The 27,526-nt window shown below is 45.9% G+C and overlaps 1 long non-coding RNA gene across 1 annotated transcript in view; it reads right to left on the bottom strand.

Annotated features, from left to right (window-relative positions):
• Positions 1 to 924: 924 nt before the first annotated feature.
• Positions 925 to 27,526, bottom strand: part of LOC137334629 (uncharacterized) — a 34,201-nt gene continuing 7,599 nt past the window's right edge. Inside the window, exons 2-5 of the long non-coding RNA XR_010966193.1 lie at positions 21,881 to 21,982; positions 6,370 to 6,420; positions 4,100 to 4,166; positions 925 to 1,215 (exon numbers count right to left, since the gene is read on the bottom strand). This is a non-coding gene — a long non-coding RNA (uncharacterized lncRNA). The remainder of the gene's footprint in view (positions 1,216 to 4,099; positions 4,167 to 6,369; positions 6,421 to 21,880; positions 21,983 to 27,526) is intronic.

Genomic DNA, 27,526 nt, shown 5'->3' on the forward strand with positions numbered 1-27,526 from the left:
TTGGCTGAAGACTGGCTTCTGTGATGGTGGGGATATCGGGAAGAGGCCGAGATGGATCATCCACTCGGCACTTCTGGCTGAAGATGTTTTCTTTTGTTTGTACGCTCTCTCCCTTCCTGACACAATCTGGTTATCCTTACCCCAATCACTTTCCTGCACTGCTTCTTTGTCTTTTCTCTTTAGTATTCTGGATTTCTTTCCACTGGGACCCTCCCCCCCCCATCTTATTTAGTTTAGAGCCCTATGGGTCTATAGTTCCCTGGACTTGTTCTATCTCCCTTTATAAATATAGGAATCACATTAGCTGTCTGACAGTCCTCAGGCACTGTTCCCTTTTCAAATGAATTGTTATATATATGTAATAGTGCCTCTGCTATCTCTTCCCTCACTTATTTTACAATGTGGGACTAAGAGGTCACACATCAGCGGCAGGACTGCCCAGTGAGAAGGTACAGGCACTTGCTGGGCTACAGATTTCCTGGACACTAGCAGCAAGCTGGCAGCCTTACCCATGTGGCCATTCTTGATGTGTGAGCCTGAACAGTGACAATTGGGAGCTATTTGACCGCAGAAGATGGGGCCTCATAGCTGTGCCCATTCACCTGAGGTCTATAAAAGCCCAAATTCCAGCATGTGCACTGGCTAGTGACCAGGAGCAGGGCTTTGGCTGTTTTTTTTTTGTCCTTCTGTAGCCTAAAGGCACTGAAGGCCAATAGTAGCACCTACACAACTGCCCAATCTGTGATCAACCAACTCCACAAAGATGCAGGTAATAACCCTGTCATTATTCCTTCCTGGTTTATGAGATTACCATGTAGTGCATTGACCCACTGAGCCACAGAGGGCACTGTCATCGCTTAGATTGAGAACGTGAGAGGAGGACTGTTTTTACTCTACACTTCAAACTGAAATGAAAGTCTCTTTATTGCCACTGCTAATCAAACACCGTCCAATCAATGAAGGTGCCGCACTGCGATGACCTTTCCTCAATGCGGTGACCTTTCCTCACTGAGATGACCTCTTATCAACTTGTTGCTCACTGGGTAATTCCACAAGCTGCATCAGCATGTCGGGTGAGGTGGGGTTATGGTAACGTTATTGCACACTGAGCTTGGAACGCTGTCGGGATTCTCTGTGAATTAGGAGGATGACTCATTCCCCGCGTTCCTATGTTTTTGAATGTAGCGAGCGTCTATGTCTTTCACCTTCTAAAGCCTGAAGAAGAAATTGATAGTTCCATCAGACAGTTGTCCCCTTTTTTATCGGATTGATACCTGCCCAGCTTGGTACCACAGTGCCCTCCAGCTCCATAACTGCAGCATTGGCAGACATCAGGAAACAGTCCACACCCACCTAGACCATCGTCCAATGATGGCGCCTCACTCAGCGGGACCCGCAAAGGCCAAATGGGTGAAAGTACATAAAGGTCAAAGGATTATGGGGTTTTTGCCTCTGTCCTGAACCATAGAAGTTTGCAGCACAGAAGGAGGCCATTCAGCCTATCATGTTTGTGCTGGATGTTTGCAAGTCAAAACTGATCCCACTTGCCTGCGCTCATCCCCATTCCCCCATATGTTCCTTTACAACAACAACTTGCATTTATATAGCACCTTTAATGTAGTAAAATGTCCCAAGCGGTTTCACAGGAGCGATTATCAAACAAAATTTGACACCGAGCCACGTAAGGAGATATTAGGACAGGCGACCAAAAGCTTGATCAAGGAGGTAGGTTTCAAGAAGTGTCTTAAAGGAGGAGAGAGGCAGAGAGGTTTAGGGAGGGAATTCCAGAGTTTAGGGCCTCGGCAGCTGAAGGCAAATGGTGGAGCGATTAAAATCGGGGATGCGCAAGAGGTAAGAATTGGAGGAGTGCAGAGATCTCGGAGGGTTGTAGGGCTGAAGGAGGCTACAGAGATAGGGAGGGAAGTATCTACTTCTAATTGCTGGCTAGAAATTCTGGCAGAATTCATTGCCTTGAGTCCTTCTGAGAAACCTGGGGAAATGTGAGGTTATTCACTTTGGTAGGAAGAATAGAAAAGCAGAATATTTTTTAAATGGTGAGAAACTATTAAATGTTGGTGTTCAGAGAGATCTGGGTGTCCTGGTACAAGAAAGACAGAAAGTTAGCATGTCGGTACAGCAAGTAGTTAGGAAGGCAAATGGCATGTTGGCCTTTATTGCAAGGGGGTTGGAGTACAAGAGTAAGGAAGTCTTGCTACAATTGTACAGGGCTTTGATGAGACCACACCTGGAGTACTGCGTACAGTTTTGGTCTCCTTATCTAAGAAAGGATATACTTACCTTAAAGGCGTTCCAGTGAAGGTTCACTAGATTAATTCCTGGGATGAGAGGGTTGTCCTATGATGAGAGATTGGGCCTATATTTTCTGGAGTTTAGAAGAATGAGAGGTGATCTCATTGAAACATGTAAGATTCTGAGGGGGCTTGACAGGGTAGATGCTGAGAGGTTCTTTCCTATGGCTAGAGAGTCTACAACTAGGGGGCATAGTCTCAGGATAAGGGGTCGGCCATTTAAGACTGAGACGTGGAGGAATTTCTTCACTCAGAGGGTTGTGAATCTTTGGAATTCTCTACCCCAAAGGGCTGTGGATGCTGAGTCATTGAGTATATTCAAGGCTGAGATAGATAGATTTTTGGAAACTAGGGAAATCAAGGGATATGGGGATCGGGCGGGAAAGTGGAGTTGAGGTCGAAGATCAGCCATGATCTGATTGAATGGCGCAGCAGACTCGAGGGGCCGTATGGCCTACTCTGGCTCCTAAATACTATGTTCTTATGTTAAACCTGAGTGGGGAGTAAATGTACTGAGTCAAGGCCACCTGGAAGTACTTGGACCCAATACTGAGGGTGGGAAAAAGCTGAGATCCAATCATCCTGGGTAAGATTTACTGAGCCATGAAATTCTTTCAACATATTTTTACAGTAAAAACATCTTTTATATCTCTCATTTCCTTCTGTCTGATTGGTTAAGTGTCTGCATTTTCCCGCTTCTCAATAGGTTACCTCACCAGTCACATTGTACCAAAACAAAATTAGCCTGGTTTTTTATCTTTTTTTTGTCTTTCCCAGGAGATCAGATGGTTTCCGGGTGGGGTGGGGAATGTATATATTGTGATGCAGAGTCTGTTCCTGCCTGTCATTGTCTTACGTTCACATGTAAAAATTCTCCTTTCTGGGCCTCCCCACGGTTGACCGCTCAACTAAATGACCCGAGCCTCCAGCTCATGTGACGCACTGTAACAAAAAGAAACTTTCAAGGCAAGAGATAATAGGGCTTTGTATTTAAAAACACAAATGAAAGAAAAACAATGTAATGCCCCTTTAGTCAAATTTACGTGAGAGACTGAAGGGACTCACCACGTGTCCTGGACTCGCCCCATGTGTCTAGGACTCTCCCCGCGTCTGGGACTCTCCATGTGTCTGGGACTCTCCCCGTGTCAGGAATTCCACACCTGTCTGCGACTCTCCCCGTGTCAGGGACTTCCCACATGTCTGGGACTCTCCACCTGTCTGTGACTCTCCACATGTCAAGGACTTCCCATGTGTCTGGGACTCTCCTCGTGTCGGGGATTCTCTCTGTGTTTGGGACTCTCCATATGTCTGGGACTCTTGTGTCTGGGACTCTCTCCGTGTCAGGGACTCTCTCCGTGTCAGGGACTCTCTCCGTGTCAGGGACTCTCTCCGTGTCAGGGACTCTCTCCGTGTCAGGGACTCTCTCCGTGTCAGGGACTCTCTCCGTGTCAGGGACTCTCTCCGTGTCAGGGACTCTCTCCGTGTCAGGGACTCTCTCCGTGTCAGGGACTCTCTCCGTGTCAGGGACTCTCTCCGTGTCAGGGACTCTCTCCGTGTCAGGGACTCTCTCCGTGTCAGGGACTCTCTCCGTGTCAGGGACTCTCTCCGTGTCAGGGACTCTCTCCGTGTCAGGGACTCTCTCCGTGTCAGGGACTCTCCATCTGAAGACTGTCTGGTTACGAGTCCACATCCTGTCACTCGATGACACGTGGCTTTGCACTGACAGCAGAATAACTGTGAAAGCAGAGGCCCATTGTTCATGTTAAGGTTTTCAGAGCTTTAGAACTTACTTGATTCAGTGTCAGAATAGTTGCAGGGCTTGAGATCTCGGTGGTCATTGTGTGCATGGTCATGGTCCTGTCATTAATAAGGGAACAGAAACACTTAGTACAAACCTTGTAGATCAAAACCATCAAAAGCAAATCCAGTTGAGGATAACCAAACAGTATTAGATGAGAGTTGGAGGGGCAAGAGAGGTGGACTGTAGTTAACTACAAAACGTTTTCACCGATTTTATAACACCACTCCCCACCATCCAAGAGTGCACTGCACCTGTCCAGGTCTATGATCACCATTATTTCCTGTCCTGGGTCATTAACATGGTATGAGGGCGCCCCTAGCACAGACCCGCCCCCTGACAGAGATAGCAAAGGTGGGAGGAGAGCTTAGCACAGCTGCAGCAGCATTCCTGGTCATTGGGTACCAACCAGAATGCGCTGAGACCCTGAGGTTTTCCTAGTGGGGAGGTGGTGGGGTTTAAAGCAAATGAAATAAAAAAAACTTGCCTTCAGGTTTACTCACACCAAGTCCTATTCACCCATTGCCCCTGTGCTCATTGACCTACATTTGCTCCGGGTCTGGCGACGCCTCAATTTTAAAATTCTCATCCTTGTTTTCAAATCCCTCCATGGCCTCGCCCCTCCCCATCTCTGCAACCTCCACCAGCCCTACAACCCGCCGAGATCTCTGCGCTCCTCCAATTCTGGCCTCTTGCGCATCCCCGATTTCGATCACTCCACCATTGGCGGCCGTGCCTTCAGCTGCCCGGGCCCTGGGTTCTGGAATTCCCTCCCATAGCCTCACCGCCTCTCTATCTCTCTCTCCTCCTTTAAGACACTCCTTAATTCCTACCTCTTTGACCAAGCTTTTGTTCGCCTGTCCTAATATCTTTTTATGTGGCTCGATGTCAAATTTTTGTTTGATAACTCCTGTGAAGTGCCTTGGGATGTTTTACTACATTAAAGGCGCGATATAAATGCAAGTTATTGTTGTTCTTACTCAGGCTGGCCCCGGAACCCTCATAGACCTGCGTGGGTTCTGGCGCTATCCCTAACATCTAGTTTCTTCAGGTGCCCATCCAATTGGGAGCCCAACAAGCCAACAATGAGGAAAGTAAGGCAGGAGGCTGGGAGCTTCCGCTCCCACTCATTTGCATGGGTTTGTTTGGCTTGCATCTTGTGCAGCTACAGGCCAACCTTGTCTCCGAAAACTCCCAGAATTATTGGGGCAATATAAAGGGAGCATAGATCCAGCAAAACAAGTGTCATCCCCTTTCTCCTAGGGAATAAGGGCATTCCCTAGGAGAAAGGGGATGACACCATGTCCTGGGTACTCCCTAGGGACAAAGCCCCCCTTCCCCTTGTTAAAGATTCAGGAGGTTTAATAGAAATATTCTGGACATGGCAAGTGTGGTAAAGATTATTTTTGAAGAGGGCCGAAATTCCGATGGTCCTATTCTGCCGGAGGAAAGGTGCTAGAGCAGAGTCCAAGTCTGCTGACTCAGCGGGATACAGAGTCCATTCCAAATGGCCTAGGGACTGGCTCATCACCATGGTCAGGGTGGGCTGCATCGCACCTGTAAGAGCACATAAGTGGTACCTGTCCCAACGGAGGGCCAGAATGCCAGAATGTGGCCATGCTGTTCCAACACAACAAAGGCAGCCCAGGAATAGCCTCCCAGAAATAGTGCAGCAGAACTCCCACAGGAGCTATTGGGCCATCCCTACAAGGTAATCAATTCCCTGACTATCCAAAGATACTGTCAGGAACAACCAGTGTGCATTAAGAAGGATTAGGGAATTTCACGCTAATGCACAGATATTTTGAGGAGGTTTAAAGAATAACTGATGGAATGGGACTATCCCACGGATATAATTTACTTGGAATTTCAGAGGAATTTAGCAATGGTTGACAAGTCCACTGACAATTTCCAGGTCTTATATTGGATGCACCTTAATGGGATTGGGGTTGAACCTGTCTCTCGACAGTACTGAGTAGATCAGTGGTGAATCCCTCCCTGTAGAAAAGGGCCTGACCTTCTCCCCTTCAGCACATAACCATCAAGGCCTAGCTGAGGCTTGCCACACCAATCTAGCATCTCATTGCTCCACAATACAGGGCATCATTTGCATAGGTTTCTTTGGCTTGCATCTTGTGGAGCTACAGGCCCAGCATTCAATGGCCCTGTATCACTAGGCTGCTATCAAAACATTAGCATTTTTAATCTATAGCATCCAATATATATATTTCAATTTTAGTCTTTCTTCACTCTAGAACCTACCTCATCGACGCCGAGCACAGTTTCTTCTGTTAGCCCTCCTTCGTGCTCGACCTATTGTTATTAAACAATGAATAGAAGTACTTGGTTCAAACTTTGCACATCTAAATTGTCTTAACTATTCAATTAGAATTACATTTACAGTTAAAGGACTCTCCTTGGAAGGGATCAAGTTAATTTTTTTTTGCTTCATTCTCGGGGTGTGACCGTCGTTGGCAAGGCCGACATTTATTGCCCATCCCTAATAGCCCAGAAAAGGACGTGGTTGGTGGGCCTTCTTTTAACTAGAGTGGCTTACTAGGTCACTTCAGAGGGCAGTTGAGAGTCATCCATGTTGGTGTGGGACTGGAGTCACATTTCGGCCCAGACCGGGTAAGGACGGCAGGTTTCCTTCCCTAAAGGACATGAGTGAACCAGTTGGGTTTTTACGACAATCTGACAGCTTCCACGTGGTAACTTTTACTGATTTACTTACTTTTATTTCCAGATTTTTCTTTCAATTGATTTCAAATTCTCAAACTGGCATGGTGGATTACTAGTCCAGTAATAACCACTACGCTACCTTAGCCCTCCTTTTTTTAGCCAATGACATCATAGTCCACCGCCAATTTGACACAGGTCACGGGGTTATAAGTGGGTCCTTCCTGGCTACCTTAAATAACTACCTTCACAAACTGAGTCACAGCCGTTGCATGTCCCTGTAAAATGACATGTCTTCAGCCACCCAGTCACTCCTCTCCTGACACCGATGCTAGATGATGTTTACAATAGATCCAATTTTTTCAGGCACCAGCCCTCTCCATCGATCCCCTCTTCAAAAACAACGCCCTCGGCCCTTCTGTGCTCTCCTAGCTGCCGTTCCATATCTCAGCTCCTTTTGCTTTTACTTTCTTAGGTCCTCAAATGCTTCCCGATCTCTCAAAACTCCTCGGTCATATCCCTCCAGTCTGGGTTCTACTCTTCTTACGACAATGAGGTGGCCCGGGCCAAAGTCTTGAACTACATCATCGATGACAATTATCATGTTGCATGATCCCTCCTGGTCCTCCCTGCTGTGTTTGATACATTGGACCGTGCCAATGTCTCTCCTCTGTTGTCCTGTTTCATGGGACTGCCTGGCATGGTTTTATTCCTATCGATTCAACCATAGCCAACGTTTCCCCAGCAAAGGCTTCTCTTCAGACCCTGTCACCTCCTGAGTCCCCCTCTATTTCCTCATCTACATTCTGCTCCTTAGTAATTTCATCCACAGACATGGGGTCAGCTTCCATATGTATGTTACATCCAGCTCTACCTCTCCACCAACTCTTTTGACCCTACTGTTTATAAGAATTCTTTTCCAATATCAACTTCCTTCAACTGAACATCAGGAAAAACAAAGTCATCATTTTCAGCCCTCACCATAAAATCAGCTTCCAGGCCGCTAATTCCAACCCTCATCCCAGCCACTCATGCAGGCTGTGTCAGACTGTGCAAAACCTTGATTCCCTGTTTGGCCCAGACAGGAGCCTGAAATCCTGTCCATCACTAAGGCCATTTACGCTGAACGTTCCAGTGTCATTCGCCTCTGTTCTTTTCTCAGCCTCTCCATGCTTTTATCACCTCTAGACACCATTATTCCAATGCCCTCCTTGCCCTCCTCCCATCCTCCATCTGATACAAAATCCAACTTTTCCAAACCTCAGCTGCCCATATCCTGCTCGCCTATTATCTCCATCCTCACTGTTGGCTGCTTGTCCATCAATGCATTCAATTTAAAATCCTGGTCCTTCTCATTAAATCCACTCTATCCCTGTAACTTCCAGCCTTACATCCCATCCCACACCTTAGGTCCTCTGTCTCTGGCCTTTTGCGCTTCCTCCCACCTTCCTTCATCCAACCTGTGGTGACTAGAGTTGTCAGTTGCCTTGGCCCTACTCTCTAGAACTCCATCTCTAAAGCCCTCCACCTTTAAGCTTTTGGTCACCTCTTCTAATCTCTCCCTCCGTGGCTCAGCATCGATTCCCCAGTGACGATTTGGCTTTAAAGGCGCTAAATGAATACAAGTAGTAGTTGTTTCCATCAATAAGGTTGAGATGCTGGGAGTGATGGAGCTGCTCATGTTCAGACAAGCTCCCAACCTAGAACTCCCTCCCACAGGCGTCCCACCATCAAAACAAAGATGACAAAACAGAGCTGGGTACAGACTGAGGAGGCCGTCAGAACCCAGGAAACCTTCCACATCCTAAATCGAAACTGGGGACTGAACTTACTTGCTATGAAGGTGCCTGGAAATAAAAGTGATGCAAGCAAGTTTAGGAGAGCATAACCAAGGCCTTCCCACCCCACCACAGAAGTACACCAACAGTAGGCCCCTCCCCTGCTCAAAGAGCCAAGTGATGGCTTTAAGACAAGGATAAAGTGAGGGGATCTCCTTTCATTCTGATACAACTTCTTGGAGTGGTGGGTCTTATTGACCCAACAGTGCTCTGGAAAATGGAGCATGGGCTGGTAGACTGGAGCTAGGAGAAGGTCTGGATGGCCAAGGAACGAGATGGGTTGGAATAGAGGGAGTGCTCCTCATGGCACACAAGGTGCTGGGTTCATTGTGACTTTGGGCAAAAGTGCAATACAGGCAATATTGATTCAGACGCCGTTTATACATCTCTCCCGATTTTCATTTTATAGAATCATAACAGCACAGAAGGAGGCCATTCAGCCCATCGAGCTTGTGCACGCTGTTTGTAAGAGCAGAATACTCAGCCTCTGACCTGCTCTTGCAGTCACAGTATTTATATGGCTGGTCCAGTTAACTTTCTGGTCAATGGTGACCCCAAGGATGTTGATGATGGGGGATTCGGCGATGGTAATGTCGTTGAATGTCAAGGGGAGGTGGTTAGACTCTCTCTAGTTGGAGATGGTCATTGCCTGGCACTTGTCTGGCACGAATGCAACTTGCCACTTATCAGCCCAAGCCTGGATGTTGTCCAGGTCTTGCTGCATGCGGGCACGGACTGCTTCATTATCTGAGGGGTTGCGAATGGAACTGAACACTGTGCAATCATCAGCGAACATCCCCATTTCTGACCTTATGATGGAGGGAAGGTCATTTTTGAAGCAGTTGAAGATGGTTGGGCCAAGGACACTGCAAGGACCGAGTATGGTAGTATAGTGGTTATGTTTACTGGACTAGTAATCCAGAGGCCTGGACGAATAAGCCGGAGTGTACTACACTTCCAAGTTTTGTGTCATCTGTAGATTTTGAATTTGTGCCCTGTACACCCAAGTCCAAGTCATTAATACATATCAAAAAAGCAGCGGTCCTAGTACCGACCCCTGGGAAACATCACTATACACCTCCCTCCAGTCCGAAAAACAACAGCTCACCACTACTCTTTGTTTCCTGTCACTTAGCTAATTTTGTATCCATGCTGCCACTGTCCCCTTTTATTCCATGGGCTTCAATTTTGATGACAAGCCTATTATGTGGCACTTTATCCAACAGCTTTTGAAAGTCCATATACACAACATCAACCGCATTGTCCTCATCAGCCCTCCCTGTTACCTCATCAAAAAACTCAATCAAGTTAGTTAAACACGATTTGCTGTTAATAAATCCGTGCTAGCTTTCCTTAATTAATCCACACTTGTCCAAGTGACTGTTAATTTTGTCCCGGATTATTGTTTCTAAAAGCTTCCCCACCACTGAGGTTAAACTGACTGGCCTGTAGTTGCTGGGTTTATCCCTACACCCTTTTTTGAACAAGGGTGCAACATTTGCAATTCTCCTGTCCTCTGGCACCACCCCCATATCTAAAAAAGATTGGAAAATTATGGCCAGCACCTCTGCAATTTCCACCCTTACCTCCCTCAGCAACCGAGGATGCATCCCATCCAGACCTGGTGACTTATCTACTTTAAGCATAGCCAGCCTTTCTAGTACCTCCTCTTTATCAATTTTCACCCCATCCAGTATCTCAACTACCTCCCCTTTTACTGTGACTATGGCAGCATCCTCTTCCTTGGTAAAGACTGATGCAAAGTACTAACTTAGTACCTCGGCCATGCCCTCTGCCTCCATGCACAGATCTCTTTTTTGGTCCCTAATTGGCCCCACCCCTCCTCTTACTACCCGTTTACTATTTATATGCCTATAGGAGACTTTAGGATTCCCTTTTATGTTTGCTGCCAGTCTATTCTCATACTCTCTCTTTGTCCCTCTTATTTCCTTTCACATTTCTCTTCTGAACTTTCTTTATTCAGCCTGGTTCCCACTTGCATTATCAACCTGACATCTGTCATATGCCCCCTTTTTCTGCTTCATCTTACTCCTTATTGCTTTTGTCATCCAGGGAGCTCTGGCTTTAGTTGCCCTACCTTTCCCCCTTGTGGGAAGGTACCGAGACTGAACCCGAACCATCTCCTCTTTAAAGGCTGTCCATTGTTCGGTTACAGTTTTGCCTGCCAATCTTTGATTCCAATTTACCCGGGCCTGATCCGCTCTCAACCCACTGAAGTTGGCCATCTTCCATTTAAGTATTTTTACTCTAGATTGCTCCTTGTCCTTTTCCCTAATCTAATTCTTATGATACTATGATCATTGTTCCCTAAATGTTCCCCCACTGACACTTGGTCCACTTGACCTACCTCATTCCCCAGAACCAGATCCAGCAATGCCTCCTTCCTCGTTGGGCCGGAAATACATGATCAAAAAAGTTCTCCTGAACACACTTCAGAAATTCTTCCCCGTTTGCCCTTTACACTATCACTATTAATATTAGTCAGAGTATTAATCATGAAATAATTGGAGCTTGTAACAAAGGTTATACAGTAATCGTGGGGGACTTTAATCTTCATATAGACTGGGCAAATCAAATTGGCAAAGGTAGTTTGGAGGACGAATTCATGGAATGCATTTGAGATGGCTTCCTGGAGCACTACGTCCTGGAACCAACGAGGGAACAAGCTATTTTAGATCTTGTATTATGAAACGAGACAGGGTTAATTAGTAATCTCACAGTAAGAGATCCTCTGGAGAAGAGTGATCATAATATGATAGAATTTCACATTGAATTTGAGAGTGACACACTTAAGTCAGAAACTAGAGTCTGAAACTTAAATAAAGGCAATTACATGGGTAGGAGGGGCGAGTTGGCTAAGGTAGATTGGGAAACCAAATTAAAGGGTACGGTGGTTGAAAAGCAATGGCAAACATTTAAAGAAATATTTCAATATTCTCAAAAAATACTCATTCCATTGAGAAATAAAAACTCCACTGGAATAGTGATCCACCCGTAGCTAACTAAAGAAGTTAAGGATAGTATTAGATTAAAAGAAGAGGCCTATAATGTTGCCATGAAGAGTAGTAAGCCTGAGGATTGGGAGAGTTTTAGAAACCAGCAAAGGACGACAAAAAAATTGATGAGAGAAAATAGAATATGAAAGTAAACTAACAAGAAATATAAAAACGGATTGGAAGAGCTTCTACAAGTGTGTAAAAAGGAAGAGAGTAGCAAAAGTAAACGTTGGTCCCTTAGAGGCTGAGGCAGGAGAAATTATAATGGGGAATCAGGAAAAGGCAAATGCATTAAACAAATATTTTGTATCTGTCTTCACAGTAGAAAACACAAAAAACATACCAGAAATGGTGGGGAACCAATGGTCCAATGAGAGTGAGGAACCTAAAGTAATTAATGTCAGTAGAGAAAAAGTACTTGAGAAACTAATGGGAATAAAGCTGATAAATCCCCTGGACCTGATGGCCTACGTCTAAGGGTTCTAAAAGAGGTGGCTGCAGAGATAGTGGATGCATTGGTTATGATCTTCCAAAATTCCCTAGATTCTAGAATGGTCCCAGCGGATTGGAAGGAAGCAAATGTGACCTCACTATTCAAGAAAGGAGGGAGAGAGAAAACAGGGATCTATAGGCCAGTTAGCCTGACATTAGTCATCGGGAAAATGCTGGAATCCATTATTAAGGAAGTGGTACCAGGTCACCTAGAAAACCATACTATGATTAGGCAGAGTCAACATGGTTTTATGAGAGGGAAATCGTGTTTGACAACCTATTAGAATTTTTTGAGGATATAACGAGCAGGGTAGATAAAGGGGAACCAGTGGATGTCATATATTTGGATTTTGAAAAGGCATTCGATTAGATGCCACATAAAAGGTTGAATCATAAAATTATAGAAAATTTACGGCACAGAAGGAGGCTATTCGGCCCATCGTGTCCGTGCCGGCTGAGAAACAAGCCACCCAGCCTAATCCCACTTTCCCGCATTTGGTTCATAGCCCTGCAGGTCACGGCTCTGCAGGTGCACATCCAGGTATTTTTTTAAATGAGTTGAGGGTTTCTGCCTCCACCACCCTCTCCGGCAGTGAGTTCCAGGCCCCCTCTGGGTGAAACTTTTTTTTCTTCATTTCCGCTCTAATCCTTCTACCAATCACTTTAAATCTATGCCCCCTGGTTATTGACCCTCTGCTAAGGGAAATAGGTCCTTCTTATCCACTCTATCTAGGCCTTTCATAATTTTGTACACCTCAATCAAATCACCCCTCAGCCTCCTCTGTTCCAAGGAAAACAACCCCAGCCTACCCAATCTGTCATCATAGCTAAAATTCTCCAGTCCTGGCAACATCCTCATAAATCTCCTCTGCACCCTCTCTAGTGCAATTACATCCTTCCTGTAATGTGGTGACCGGAACTGTGTGCAGTACTCAAGCTGTGGCCTAACTAGTGTTTTATACAGTTCCAGCATAACAGCCCTGCTTTTATATTCTATGCCTCGGTTAATAAAGGAAAGCATTCCATATGCCTTCTTAACCACCTTATCTACCTGTCCTGCTACCTTCAGGGATCTGTGGACATGCACACCAAGGTCCCTCACTTCCTCTACACCTCTCAGTATCCTCCCATTTCTTGTGTATTCCCTTGCCTTGTTTGCTCTCCCCAAATGCATTACCTCATACTTCTCTGGATTGAACTCCATTTACCAATTTTCTGCCCATCTGACCAGCCCATTAATATCTTCCTGCAGTCTACAGCTTTCCTCCTCACTATTAATCACATAGGAACATAGGAACAGAAGTAGGCCATTCAGCCCCTCGAGCCCGCTCCGCCATTGATAAGATCATGGCTGATCTGTGATCTAACTCCATATACCTGCCTTTGGCCCATATCCCTTAATACCTTTGGTTGCCAAAAAGCTATCTATCTCACATTTAAAATTAGCAATTGAACTAGCAAGTTTGGAAGAAAGTTCCAAACTTCTACCACCCTTTGTGTGTAGAAGTGTTTTCTAATCTCGCTCCTGAAAGGTCTGGCTCTAATTTTTAGACTGTGCCCCCACTCCTAGAATCCCCAACCAGCGGAAATAGTTTCTCTCTATCCACCCTATCTGTTACCCTTTATATCTTACAAACAAATAGATCACCCCTTAACCTTCGAAACTCTAGAGAATACAACCCCATTTGTGTAATCTCTCCTTGTAACTTAACCCTTGAAGTCCGGGTATCATTCTAGTAAACCTACGCTGCACTCCCTCCAAGGCCAATATGCCCTTCCGAAGGTGCGGTGCCCAGAACTGCTCACAGTACTCCAGGTGCGGTCTAACCAGGGTTTTGTATAGCTGCAGCATGACTTCTGCCCCCTTGTACCCTAGTCCTCCAGATATAAAGGCCAGCATTCCATTAGCCTTCCTGATTATTTTCTGCATCTGTCCATGACACTTCAAAGATCTCTGTACCTGAACCCCTAAGTCCCTTTGGACAGCCACAGTTTTTAACACTTTACCATTTAGAAAGTACCCTGTTCTGTCCTTTTTTGGTCCAAAGTGGATGACCTCACATTTGCCGACATTGAATTCCATTTGCCACAGTTTTGCCCATTCACCTAATCTATCAATATCCCTTTGTAATTTTATGTTTTCATCTACACTGAACACGGCCTCTCTTCGTGTCATCCGCAAATTTCTTAATCATGCCGCCTACATTTAAGTCCAAATCGTTAATATATACCACAAAAAGCAAAGGACCTAGTACTGAGCATGCAGCACCCGCAGCCTTCCAATCACAAAAACACCCGTTGACCATTACCCTTTGCTTCTTGCCACTGAGCCAATTTTGGATCGATTTTCCACTCTCCCTTGGACCTTTACTTTTTTCACCAATCTGCCATGTGGGACCTTGTCAAAAGCATTGCTCAAATCCATGTAGAAACATAGAAACGTAGAAAATAGGAGCAGGAGTAGGCCATTCGGCCCTTCGAGCCTGCTCCGCCATTCAATATGATCATGGCTAATCCTCTGTCTCAATACCATATTCCTGCTCTCTCCCCATACCCCTTGATGCCTTTTGTGTCTAGAAATCTATCCAGCTCCTTCTTAAATATATTCACAGCCTCCTGCGGTAGGGAATTCCACAGGTTCACCACCCTCTGAGTGAAGAAATTTCTCCTCATCTCAGTCCTAAATGTCCTACCCCGTATCCTGACACTGTGACCCCTCATTCTGGACCCTACAGCCAGGGGAAACATCCTCCCTGCATCCAGTCTGTCTAGCCCTGTCAGAATTTTATATGTTTCAATGAGATCACCTCTCATTCTTCTAAACTCGAGTGAATACAGGCCGAGTCGACCCAATCTCTCTTCATACGACAGTCCTGCCATCCCAGGAATCAGTCTGGTGAACCTTCTATGGCACTCCCTCTATGGCAAGTATATCCTTTCTTAGGTAAGGAGGCCAAAACTGCACACAATACTCCAGGTGTGGTCTTACCAAGGCCCTGTATAACTGCAGTAAGACATCCTTGCTCCTATACTCAAATCCTCCTGCAATGAAGGCCAACATACCATTTGCCTTCCTAACTGCTTGCAGCACCTGCATATTTGCTTTCAGTGACTGGTGTACAAGGACACCTAGGTCCCTTTGTACATCTACATTCCTCAATCTATCACTATTTAAATAATACTCTGCCTTTCTGTTTTTCCTTCAAAGTGGATAACTTCACATTTATCCACATTATACTGCATCTGCCATGTATTTGCCCACCTAACTTGTCTAAATCGCCTTGAAGCATCTTTGCATCCTCCTCACAACTCACGATCCCACCTAGTTTTGTGTCGTCAGCAAACTTGGAAATATTACATTTGGTTCCTTCATCCAAATCATTGATATATATTGTGAATAGCTGGAGCCCAAGCACTAATGCTGCGGTACCCCACTAGTCACTGCCTGCCACCCCGAAAAAGACCCATTTATTCCTACTCTCTGTTTCCTGTCTGTTAACCAATTTTCAATCCTTGCCAGTATATTACCCCCAATCCCATGTGCTTTAATTTTGCACACTAAACTCTTATGTGGGACTTTATCAAAGGCCTTCTGAAAATCCAAACAAACCACATCCACTGGTTCTCCCTTATCTATTCTACCAGTTACATCCTCAAAAAACTCCAGTAGGTTTGTCAAACATGATTTCCCTTTCATAAATCCATGTTGACTTTGTCTAATCCCGTTGATATTTTCCAAGTGTCCTGTTATCACATCCTTTATAAAAGACGAGCATTTTCCCTACTACTGATGTTAGTTCCCTGTTTTCTCTCTCCCTCCTTTTTTAAATACTCGGGTTACATTTGCCACCCTCCAATCTGTAGGAACTGTTCCACAGTCTATCGAATTTTGGAAGATGACAACTAATGCATCCACTATTTCAATGGCTAGCTCTTTTAGTACTCTGAGATGCAGATTATCATGTCCTGGGGATTTATCGGCTTTCAATCCCATTAATTTCTCCAGCACTATTGTTTTACTAATACTAATTTCCTTTAATTCCTCTTTCTCACTAGTCCCTTGGTTCCCTAGCATTTCTGGGAAGTTATTTTTGTCCTCTTCCGTGAAGACATAAACAAAGTATTTGTTTAATTGCTCTGCTATTTCCCCATTCCCCATTATAAATTCTCCCGTTTCTGACTGTAAGGGACCTACATTTGTCTTCACTGATCTTTTCTTTTTACATACTTGTAGAAGCTTTTACAGTCCACTTTTATGTTCCTTGCAAGTTTACTCTCATACTCTATTTTCCCCCTCTTAATCAATCTCTACATATATAGACTACATCAATTGGGCTACCCGCATCGATCCTCCTTGTCACCTCCTCGAAAAATTCAATAAAGTTAGTCAGACACGACCTCTCCTTAACAAACCCATGCTAACTGTCCTTGATTAGTCCGTGCCTTTCTAAGTGACAATTTATCCTGTCCCTCAGAATTGATTCCAATAATGTGCCCACCACCGACGTTAGGCTGACTGGCCTGTAATTACTCGGTCTATCCTTTGCTCCCTTTTTAAACAATGGTACAACGTTAGCATCCAGGACAAAGCAGCCTGCTTGATTGGTACCTCATCCATTACCCCAAACATTCACTCCCTTCACCACCAGCACGCTGTGGCTGCAATGTGTCCCATGCACAGGATGCACTGCAGCAACTCGCCAAGGCTTCTTCGACAGCACCTCACAAACCCGCGACCTCTACCACCTAGAAGGACAAGGGCAGCAGGCACATGGGAACAACACCACCTGCACGTTCCCCTCCAAGTCACACACCATCCCGACTTGGACACGTATCGCCGTTTCTTCATCGTCACTGGTCAAAATCCTGGAACTCCCTTCCTAACAGCACTGTGGGAGAACCTTCACCACACGAACTGCAGCGGTTCAAGAAGGCGGCTCACCACCACCTTCTCGAGGGCAATTAGGGATGGGCAATAAATGCTGGCCTCACGAGCGACGCCCACATCCCATGAACGAATATTAAAAAAAAGCAGTCCTCCAATCCTCCGGCACTATGCCTGCATCCAGTGAAATTTAGAAAATGATTGTTAAAGCCTCCGCTATTTCCTCCCTGGCTTCTTTTAATAGCCTGGGATACATTTCATCCGGCCATGGTGATTTATCCACTTTCAAATATGCTGATCCCCTTAATACTTCCTCTTTCACTATGTTTATCCCTTCCAATATTTCACACTCCTCCTCCTTAACTTCAATCCCTGTATCATCCCTCTGCTTTGTGAAGACAGATACAAAGTATTCATTAAAAACCCGCATCTTCCACCTCCACACATAGTTTACCTTTTTGGTCTCTAATCGGCCCTATTCTTTCCTTAGTTAGCCTCTTGCTCTTAATGTATTTATCAAACATCTTTGGGTTTCTTTGATTTTACCTGCTAATATTTTTTCATGCTCTCTCTTTGCTTTCCTAATTTCCTTTTTAACTTCACCCCTGCACTTTGTAAACTCCTCTAAGCTAAGTATTGAGTTCCCGGAGTCTATCATAGGCTTTCTTTTTCTGCCTTATCTTACCCTGAATGCTTCTTGACATCCAGGGGGCTCTAGATTTGGCAGCCCCTCCCTTTTTCTTTGTGGGAACATGTTTACCCTGAACCCCTTGAATCACCCCTTTGAATGTCTCCCACTGCTCTGACACTGATTTACCTTCAAGTAGCTGTTTCCAGTTTACTTCTGCTAAATCACTTCTCAGTTTAGTAAAATTGGCCTTTCCCGAATTGAAAACTTCAACTCCTGCTCTGTCTTTGTCCTTTTCCATAACTATATTAAAACTAACTATATTGTGATCACTACCACCAAAATGTTCTCCCACTGCTACTTCTTCCACCTGCCCCTCTTCATTTCCTAGAACCAAATCCAGAACTGCCCCCCCTCTCTCGTTGGGCTTGCTACATACTGGCTAAAAAAATTCTCCTGTGTGCAATTTAAGAATTCTGCACCCTCTATACCATTCACACTGTTTGTATCCCAGTTAATATTAGGGTAGTTGAAATCCCTTACTATTACTGCCCTATTATTTATGCACTTCTTAGAAATTTGCCTACATATTTGCTCCTCTATCTCCCGCTGACTGTTTGGGGGTCTATAGTACATTCCCAGTTGTGTGACTGCCCCTTTTTTGATCTTTAGCTCAACCCATAAGGCCTCATTTGATGCTCCTTCTAAAATATCATCCCTCCTCACAACTGTAATTGTTTCCTTAACCAAAATTGCCACCCCCCCTTCCTTTTTTAATCCCCCTCTCTATTGCGTCTGAAAACCCTGTAACCAGGGACGTTGAGCTGCCAGTCCTGCCCCTCTTTAAGCCATGTTTCTGTAATAGTTAAGATATCATACTGCCACGTGTCTATCTGTGCCTTCAGCTCATCCGCCTTATTTCCTATACTCCTTGCATTGAGGTAAATACATTTAAGGATTGCCAAACTCCTCTGTTTATTTTCAAGATAAGGGCTCATGGGGTTGGGGTAACATATTAGCATGGATAGAGGATTGGTTAACGGACAGAAAAAAGAGTGGGGATAAACAGTTCATTTTCAGGCTGGCAGGCTGTAACTAGTGGGGTGCTGCAAGGATCAGTGCTTGGGCCTCAGCTATTTACAATCTATATTAATGACTTAGATGAAGGGACTGAGTGTGATGTATCCAAGTTTGCTGACAATACAAAGCTAGGTGAGAAAGTGAGCTGTGAGGAGGACACAAAGAGTCTACAAAGGGATATAGACAGGTTAAGTGAGTGGGCAAGAAGGTGGTAGATGGAGTATAATGTGGGGAAATGTGAGGTTATTCACTTTGGTAGGAAGAATAGAAAAACAGAATATTTTTTAAATGGTGAGAAACTATTAAATATTGGTGTTCAGAGAGACTTGGGTGTCCTGGTACACGAAACACAAAAAGTCAGTATGCAGGTACAGCAAGCAATTTGGAAAGCAAATGGCATGTTGGCCTTTATTGCAAGGGTGTTGGAGTCCAAAAGTATGGAAGTCTTACTACGATTGTACAGGGCTTTGGCGAGACCTCACCTGGAGTACTGTGTACAGTTTTGGTCTCCTTATCTAAGGAAGGATGTACTTGCCTTAGAGGCGGTGCAGCGAAGGATCACTAGATTAATTCCTGGGATGAGAGGGTTGTCCTATGAGGTGAGGTTGAGTAAAATGGGCCTATATTCACTGGAGTTTAGAAGAATGAGAGGTGATCTCATTGAAATATATAAGATTATGAGGGGGCTTGACAGGGTCGATGCTGAGAGATTGTTTTCCATTGCTGGAGAATCTAGAACTAGAGGGCATAGTCACAGGATAAGGGGTTGGCCATTTAAGACTGAGATGAGGAGAAATTTCTTCACTCAGAGAATTTTTGGAATTCTCTACCTCAGAGGGCTGTGGATGCTGAGTCGTTGAATATATTCAAGGCTGAGATAGACAGATTTCTGGACTCTAGGGGAATCAAGGGATATGGGAATCAAGCAGGAAAGTGGAGTTGAGGTCGAAGATCAGCCATGATCTTAGTGAATGGCGGAGCAGGCTTGAGGGGCCATTTGGCCCACACCTGCTCCTATTTCTTATGTTCTTATCCCAGTGTATATTAGGATAGTTGAAGTCCCCCATTATCACTACTCTATAGTTCTTGCACCTCCCTGTAATTTCCCTGTATATCCTTCCCACCAGTTGGTGGCCTATAGAATACATCCAATAGTGTAACGGCACCTCTATTGTTTCCTAACTCTAACCAAATAGATTCTGTTCTTGAATCCTCAAGAACATCCTTTCTCTGTCCAGCACTGCAATATTCTCCCTAATCAGTACTGTCAAACCCCCCCTCCTTTTTTTCCTTCCCTATCTTTCCTGAACACCTTATATCCAGGAATATTTAGCTCCCAATCGTGGCCTTTTTTGAGCCAGGTCTCCGTTATTGGCACTATATCATATTCCCATGTGGCTATTTGCGCCTGCAGCTCACCAACTTTATTTAACATGCCTAGTGCGTTTACACAAATGCACTCTAAACCTATCTTCGACCTACTTGTATCTTCTCTCAGTCCGTTCCCACTTAATGAAGTAGTATTTCTTACTCCAGTGCCATCTGTCTCTCCCAATCCTTCGTACACCTTGTTTCTCCTTTCTATTGCTACATCTTGGCGCCCATCTCCCTGCCAAATTAGTTAAACCCCCCCCCACTGCGCCAGTGTACGTTCCCACAAGGACATTGGTCCCAGCTCTGTGGAGGTGCAATCCATCTGTCTTGAACAGATCCCTCCTGCCCCAGAATTGGTCTCAATGCCACAAGAATCTGAAGCCCTCCCTCTTGCACCATGTCTCCAGCCACATATTAACCTGCCTTATCTTCCTATTTCTGTACTCACTAGCATGTGTCACTGGGAGTAATCTAGACATTGCTACCTTTTGAGGTCCTGCTTTTTAACTTCCTCCCTAGCTCCTGAAACTCCAGCCTCAGGACCTCATCCCTTTTCTTTCCTATGTCGTTGGTACCCACATGGACCACGACTTCTGGCTGTTCCCCTTTCCCCTGCAGAATGTTCTGCACCCTCTCCATGATGTCCTTTACCCTGGCACCAGGGAGGCAACATACCATGCAGGACTCATGTCGATGGTCACAGAAATGCCTGTCTGTCCTCCTGACTATCGAATCCCCTATGACTACTGCGTTTTTACACTTCACTGTGCCCCCCTGTGCGGTCCTTTGCCCCATGGTGTCATGCTCAGGACTGCACTCCTTCGAGGTGTTGTCACCCTCACTGGTACCGGTTTGAGTGTGCCGCACACCCAGGAGATTCCTGCACTGCCTGCCTCTTCCTACCCTTTCGGATAGGTACCCACTTGCTATCCAGAACTCTGTGGCTGCTGGGTGACCACCTCCTGGAAAGTACGATCCAGGAAATCTTCAACCTCCCTTATGCTCTGCAGTGACTCTAGCTGCCTCTCATGCTCAGACATTTCCGGAATTGAAAATGGAGAGAAGTGTGTAACGGGCAGCTGAATCGATATCACCCGTTTTATACTATCGCCCAAAATCAAAGCCGCCCAAAATCAAAGCCACCCCAAGGTGAGAGAAAACAAGTCTATTCTTTACACTAATAGTTGCTCAATTATCAGTCCATTTATGCGAGAGCTCAGACAACAGAAACCATGAGAATCAATATCTGAATGAGGTGATCTCAACTTGCAGATAAGTGTGGTTAGAAATTGTATACGTACTGTCGCAAGATGAACAGATTTGCAGCATGGCAGTTTATGTCCCAATAATTATTACGGACCCGCCTCATAGTCGCGTGCCGCAGAGGATCTTGGGTTATAAAAGAACATTGAATGACCAGCCTCCGTCCACTTTACCATGGAATAGAAACATAGAACGGTCACAGAATGGAAGGAGGCCATTCGGCCCATCGAGTCTGTGCGGCTCTATGCAAGAGCAATCCAGCCCGTCCAACTCCCCTGCCCTGTTGCTGTACCGCTGCAAATTTTTTACTTATCCTGTTCCCTTCTGAAAGCCCCTCTTACTTCCTTTTTCACTTTCCATCTGAACTTTCTATATTCAGCCTGGTTCTCACTTGTGTTATCAATCTGACATTTGTCATATGCCCCTTTTTTCTGCTTCAACTCACTACACCAGCAGTCATGCTCAGCATCGAGCTCATCCTTAAACTGCTACATCATCAGACTAAGCTGTAACGTACATGGGCCACATGCTTTCGGGTGCTTCCGCGGTGGGTTTCCACGGTAATTCCGCCGACTGACGTGTGTCCGACGAAGGCTGCAGGCGTTCGGAGCTTTTCTCTCTGGTGGGGCAGTGATTAAAGAATGAATAGCAGGACTCCACTCACACCTCACACATTAAACAGTGAATAGCAGGACTCCACTCACACCTCACACATTAAACAGTGAATAGCAGGACTCCGCTCACACCTCACACATTAAACAGTGAATAGCAGGACTCCGCTCACACCTCACACATTAAACAGTGAATAGCAGGACTCCGCTCACACCTCACACATTAAACAGTGAATAGCAGGACTCCGCTCACACCTCACACATTAAACAGTGAATAGCAGGACTCCGCTCACACCTCACACATTAAACAGTGAATAGCAGGACTCCACTCACACCTCACACATTAAACAGTGAATAGCAGGACTCCGCTCACACCTCACACATTAAACAATGAATAGCAGGACTCCGCTCACACCTCACACATTAAACAGTGAATAGCAGGACTCCGCTCACACCTCACACATTAAACAGTGAATAGCAGGACTCCACTCACACCTCACACATTAAACAATAAATAGCAGGACTCCGCTCACACCTCACACATTAAACAATAAATAGCAGGATTCCGCTCACACCTCACACATTAAACAATAAATAGCAGGACTCCACTCACACCTCACACATTAAACAGTGAATAGCAGGACTCCACTCACACCACACACATTAAACAGTGAATAGCAGGACTCCACTCACACCTCACATTAAACAATAAATAGCAGGATTCCGCTCACACCTCACACATTAAACAATAAATAGCAGGACTCCGCTCACACCTCACACATTAAACAATAAATAGCAGGACTCCGCTCACACCTCACACATTAAACAGTGAATAGCAGGACTCCGCTCACACCTCACACATTAAACAGTGAATAGCAGGACTCCGCTCACACCTCACACATTAAACAATAAATAGCAGGACTCCGCTCACACCTCACACATTAAACAATAAATAGCAGGACTCCGCTCACACCTCACACATTAAACAGTGAATAGCAGGACTCCGCTCACACCTCACACATTAAACAATAAATAGCAGGACTCCACTCACACCTCACACATTAAACAATAAATAGCAGGACTCCACTCACACCTCACACATTAAACAGTGAATAGCAGGACTCCGCTCACACCTCAAACATTAAACAATAAATAGCAGGACTCCACTCACACCTCACACATTAAACAGTGAATAGCAGGACTCCACTCACACCACACACATTAAACAATAAATAGCAGGACTCCACTCACACCTCACACATTAAACAGTGAATAGCAGGACTCCACTCACACCACACACATTAAACAGTGAATAGCAGGACTCCACTCACACCTCACATATTAAACAGTGAATAGCAGGACTCCACTCACACCTCACACATAAACAATGAATAGCAGGACTCCACTCACACCTCACACATTAAACAATAAATAGCAGGACTCCACTCACACCTCACACATTAAACAATAAATAGCAGGACTCGGCTCACACCTCACACATTAAACAATAAATAGCAGGACTCCACTCACACCTCACACATAAACAATGAATAGCAGGACTCCACTCACACCTCACACATTAAACAATAAATAGCAGGACTCCACTCACACCTCACACATTAAACAATAAATAGCAGGACTCCACTCACACCTCACACATTAAACAGTGAATAGCAGGACTCGGCTCACACCACACACATTAAACAGTGAATAGCAGGACTCCACTCACACCTCACACATTAAACAGTGAATAGCAGGACTCCACTCACACCTCACACATTAAACAGTGAATAGCAGGACTCCGCTCACACCTCACACATTAAACAGTGAATAGCAGGACTCCACTCACACCTCACACATTAAACAATAAATAGCAGGACTCCACTCACACCTCACACATTAAACAGTGAATAGCAGGACTCCACTCACACCTCACATATTAAACAGTGAATAGCAGGACTCCACTCACACCTCACACATTAAACAGTGAATAGCAGGACTCCGCTCACACCTCACATATTAAACAGTGAATAGCAGGACTCCACTCACACCTCACATTAAACAGTGAAGAGCAGGACTCCACTCACACCTCACACATTAAACAGTGAATAGCAGGACTCCACTCACACCTCACATTAAACAGTGAAGAGCAGGACTCCACTCACACCTCACACATTAAACAGTGAATAGCAGGACTCCACTCACACCTCACACATTAAACAGTGAATAGCAGGACTCCACTCACACCTCACACATTAAACAGTGAATAGCAGGACTCCACTCACACCTCACACATTAAACAGTGAATAGCAGGACTCCACTCACACCTCACACATTAAACAGTGAATAGCAGGACTCCACTCACACCTCACACATTAAACAGTGAATAGCAGGACTCCACTCACACCTCACACGTTAAATAACAGGACTCCGCTCACACCATGAGTGGCCATGAAACTACCAGATTGTCATAAAAACCCATCTGGTTCACTTATGTCCTTTAGGGAAGGAAACCTGTCGTCCTTACCCAGTCTGGCCTACATGTGACTCCAGACCCACAGCAATGTGGTTGATTCTTAATTGCCTTCTGAAATGGCCTAGCAAGCCATTCAGTTGTAAAATCTCGCTGAAAAAGGTCATAATAAGAATAAAACCGGACGGACCACCCGGCATCGGACCACTTGGCATGGGACACGACAAAGGCAAACCAAGCCCAGTCGACCCTGCAAGGTCCTCCTTACTAACATCTGGGGACTTGTGCCAAAATTGGGAGAGCTGTCCCACAGACTAGTCAAGCAACGGCCTGACATAGCCATACTCACAGAATCATACCTTTCAGCCAACGTCCCAGACTCTTCCATCACCATCCCTGGGTATGTCCTGTCCCACCGGAAGGACAGACCGATCAGAGGTGGCGGTACAGTGATATACAGTCAGGAGGGAGCAGCCCTGGGAGTCCTCAACATTGACTCCGGACCCCATGAAATCTCATGGCATCAGGTCAAACATGGGCAAGGAAACCTCCTGCTGATTACCACCTAGCGTCCTCCCTCAGCTGATGAATCAGTCCTCCTCCATGTTGAACACCACTTGGAGGAAGCACTGAGGGGAGCAAGGGCACAGAATGTACTCTGGGTGGGGGAATTCAATGTCCATCATCAAGAGTGGCTCGGTAGCACCACTACTGACTGAGCTGGCCAAGTCCTGAAGGACATAGCTGCCAGACGGGGGGTGAGCGAACCAACACGAGGGAAAAACTTACTTGACCTCGTCCTCACCAATCTACCTGTCGCAAATGCATCTGTCCATGACAGTATTGGTAGGAGTGACCACCGCACAGTCCTCGTGGAGACGAAGTCCCGTCTTCGCACTGAGGACACCATCCAACGTGTTGTGTGGCACTACCAACGTGCTAAATGGGATAGGTTCAGAACAGATCTAGCAGCTCAAAACTGGGCATCCATGAGGCGCTGTGGGCCATCAGCAGCAGCAGAAATGTATTCCAGCACAATCTGCAACCTCATGGCCCGGCATATTCCTCACTCTACAATTACCAACAAGCCAGGGGATCAACCCTGGTTCAATGAGGAGTGTAGAAGAACATGCCAGGAGCAGCACCAGGCATACTTAAAAATGAGGTGCCAACCTGGTGAAGCTCCAACTCAGGACTACTTGCATGCTAAACAGCGGAAGCAACATGCCATAGACAGAGCGAAGCAATTCCACAACCAACGGATCAGATCAATGCTCTGCAGTCCTGCCACATCCAGTCGTGAATGGTGGTGGACAATTAAACAACTAACGGGAGGAGGAGGCTCTGCAAACATCCCCATCCTCAATGATGGCAGAGTCCAGCATGTGAGTGCAAAAGACAAGGCTGAAGCATTTGCAACCATCTTCAGCCAGAAGTGCCGAGTGGATGATCCATCTCGGCCTCCTCCCGATATCCCCACCATCACAGAAGCCAGTCTTCAGCCAATTCGATTCACTCCATGTGATATCAAGAAACGGCTGAATGCACTGGATACAGCAAAGGCTATGGGCCCCGACAACATCCCGGCTGTAGTGCTGAAGAATTGTGCTCCAGAACTAGCTGCGACTCGAGCCAAGCTGTTCCGGTACAGCTACAACACTGGCATCGACCCGACAATGTGGAAAATTGCCCAGGAATGTCCTGTCCACAAAAAGCAGGACAAATCCAATCCGGCCAATTACCGCCCCATCAGCCGACTCTCAATCATCAACAAAGTGATGGAAGATGTGGTCAACAGTGCTCTCAAGCGGCACTTACTCACCAAGAACCTGCTCACCGATGCTCAGTTTGGGTTCCGCCAGGACCACTCGGCTCCAGACCTCATTACAGCCTTGGTCCAAACATGGACAAAAGAGCTGAATTCCAGAAGTGAGGTGGAGTGAATGCCCTGGACATCAAGGCAGCATTTGACCGAGTGTGGCACCAAGGAGATCTAGTAAAATTGAAGTCAATGGGAATCAGGGGGAAAACTCTCCAGTGGCTGGAGTCATACCTAGCACAAAGGAAGATGGTAGGAGCTGTTGGAGGCCAATCATCTCAGCCCCAGGGCATTGCTGCAGGAGTTCCTCAGGGCAGTGTCCTCGGCCCAACCATCTTCAGCTGCTTCATCATTCACCTTCCCTCCATCATAAGGTCAGAAATGGGGATGTTCACTGATGATTGCACGGTGTTCAGTTCCATTCGCAACCCCTCAAATAATGAAGCAGTCCAAGCCTGCATGCAGCAAGACCTGGACAACATCCAGGCTTGGGCTCATAAGTGGCAAGTAACATTCGCACCAGACAAGTGCTAGGCAATGACCATCTCCAACAAGAGAGAGTCCAGCCACATCCCCTTGACATTCAATGGCATTACCATCGCCGAATCCCCCACCATCAACATCCTGGGGGTCACCATTGACCAGAAACTGAACTGGACCAGCCATATAAATACTGTGGCTACAAGAGCAGGTCAGAGGCTGGGCATTCTGTGGCGAGTGACTCACCTCCTGACTCCCCGAAGCCTTTCCACCATCTACAAGGCACAAGTCAGGAGTGTGATGGAATACTCTCCACTTGTCTGGATGAGTGCAGCTCCAACAACACTCAAGAAGCTCGACTCCATCCAGGACAAAGCAGCCTGCTTGATTGTCAGACCCATCCACCGCACTAAACATTCACTCCCTTCACCAGCGGCGCACAGTGGCTGCAGTGTGTACCATCCATAGGATGTACTGCAGCAACTCGGCAAGGTTTCTTCGACAGCACCTCCCAAACCCGCGACCTCTACCACCTAGAAGGACAAATGCAGCAGGCACATGGGAACAACACCACCTGCACGTTCCCCTCCAAGTCACACACCATCCCGACTTGGAAATATATCGCCGTTCCTTCATCGTCGCTGGGTCAAAATCCTGGAACTCCCTTCCGAACAGCACTGTGGGAGAACCTTCACCACACGGACTGCAGCGGTTCAAGAAGGCAGCTCACCAACACCTTCTCAAGGGCAATTAGGGATGGGCAATAAATGCTGGCATCAC

The sequence above is a fragment of the Heptranchias perlo genome, chromosome 2 (genome assembly GCF_035084215.1).
Source record: "Heptranchias perlo isolate sHepPer1 chromosome 2, sHepPer1.hap1, whole genome shotgun sequence".
Taxonomy (NCBI): Eukaryota; Metazoa; Chordata; class Chondrichthyes; order Hexanchiformes; family Hexanchidae; genus Heptranchias; species Heptranchias perlo.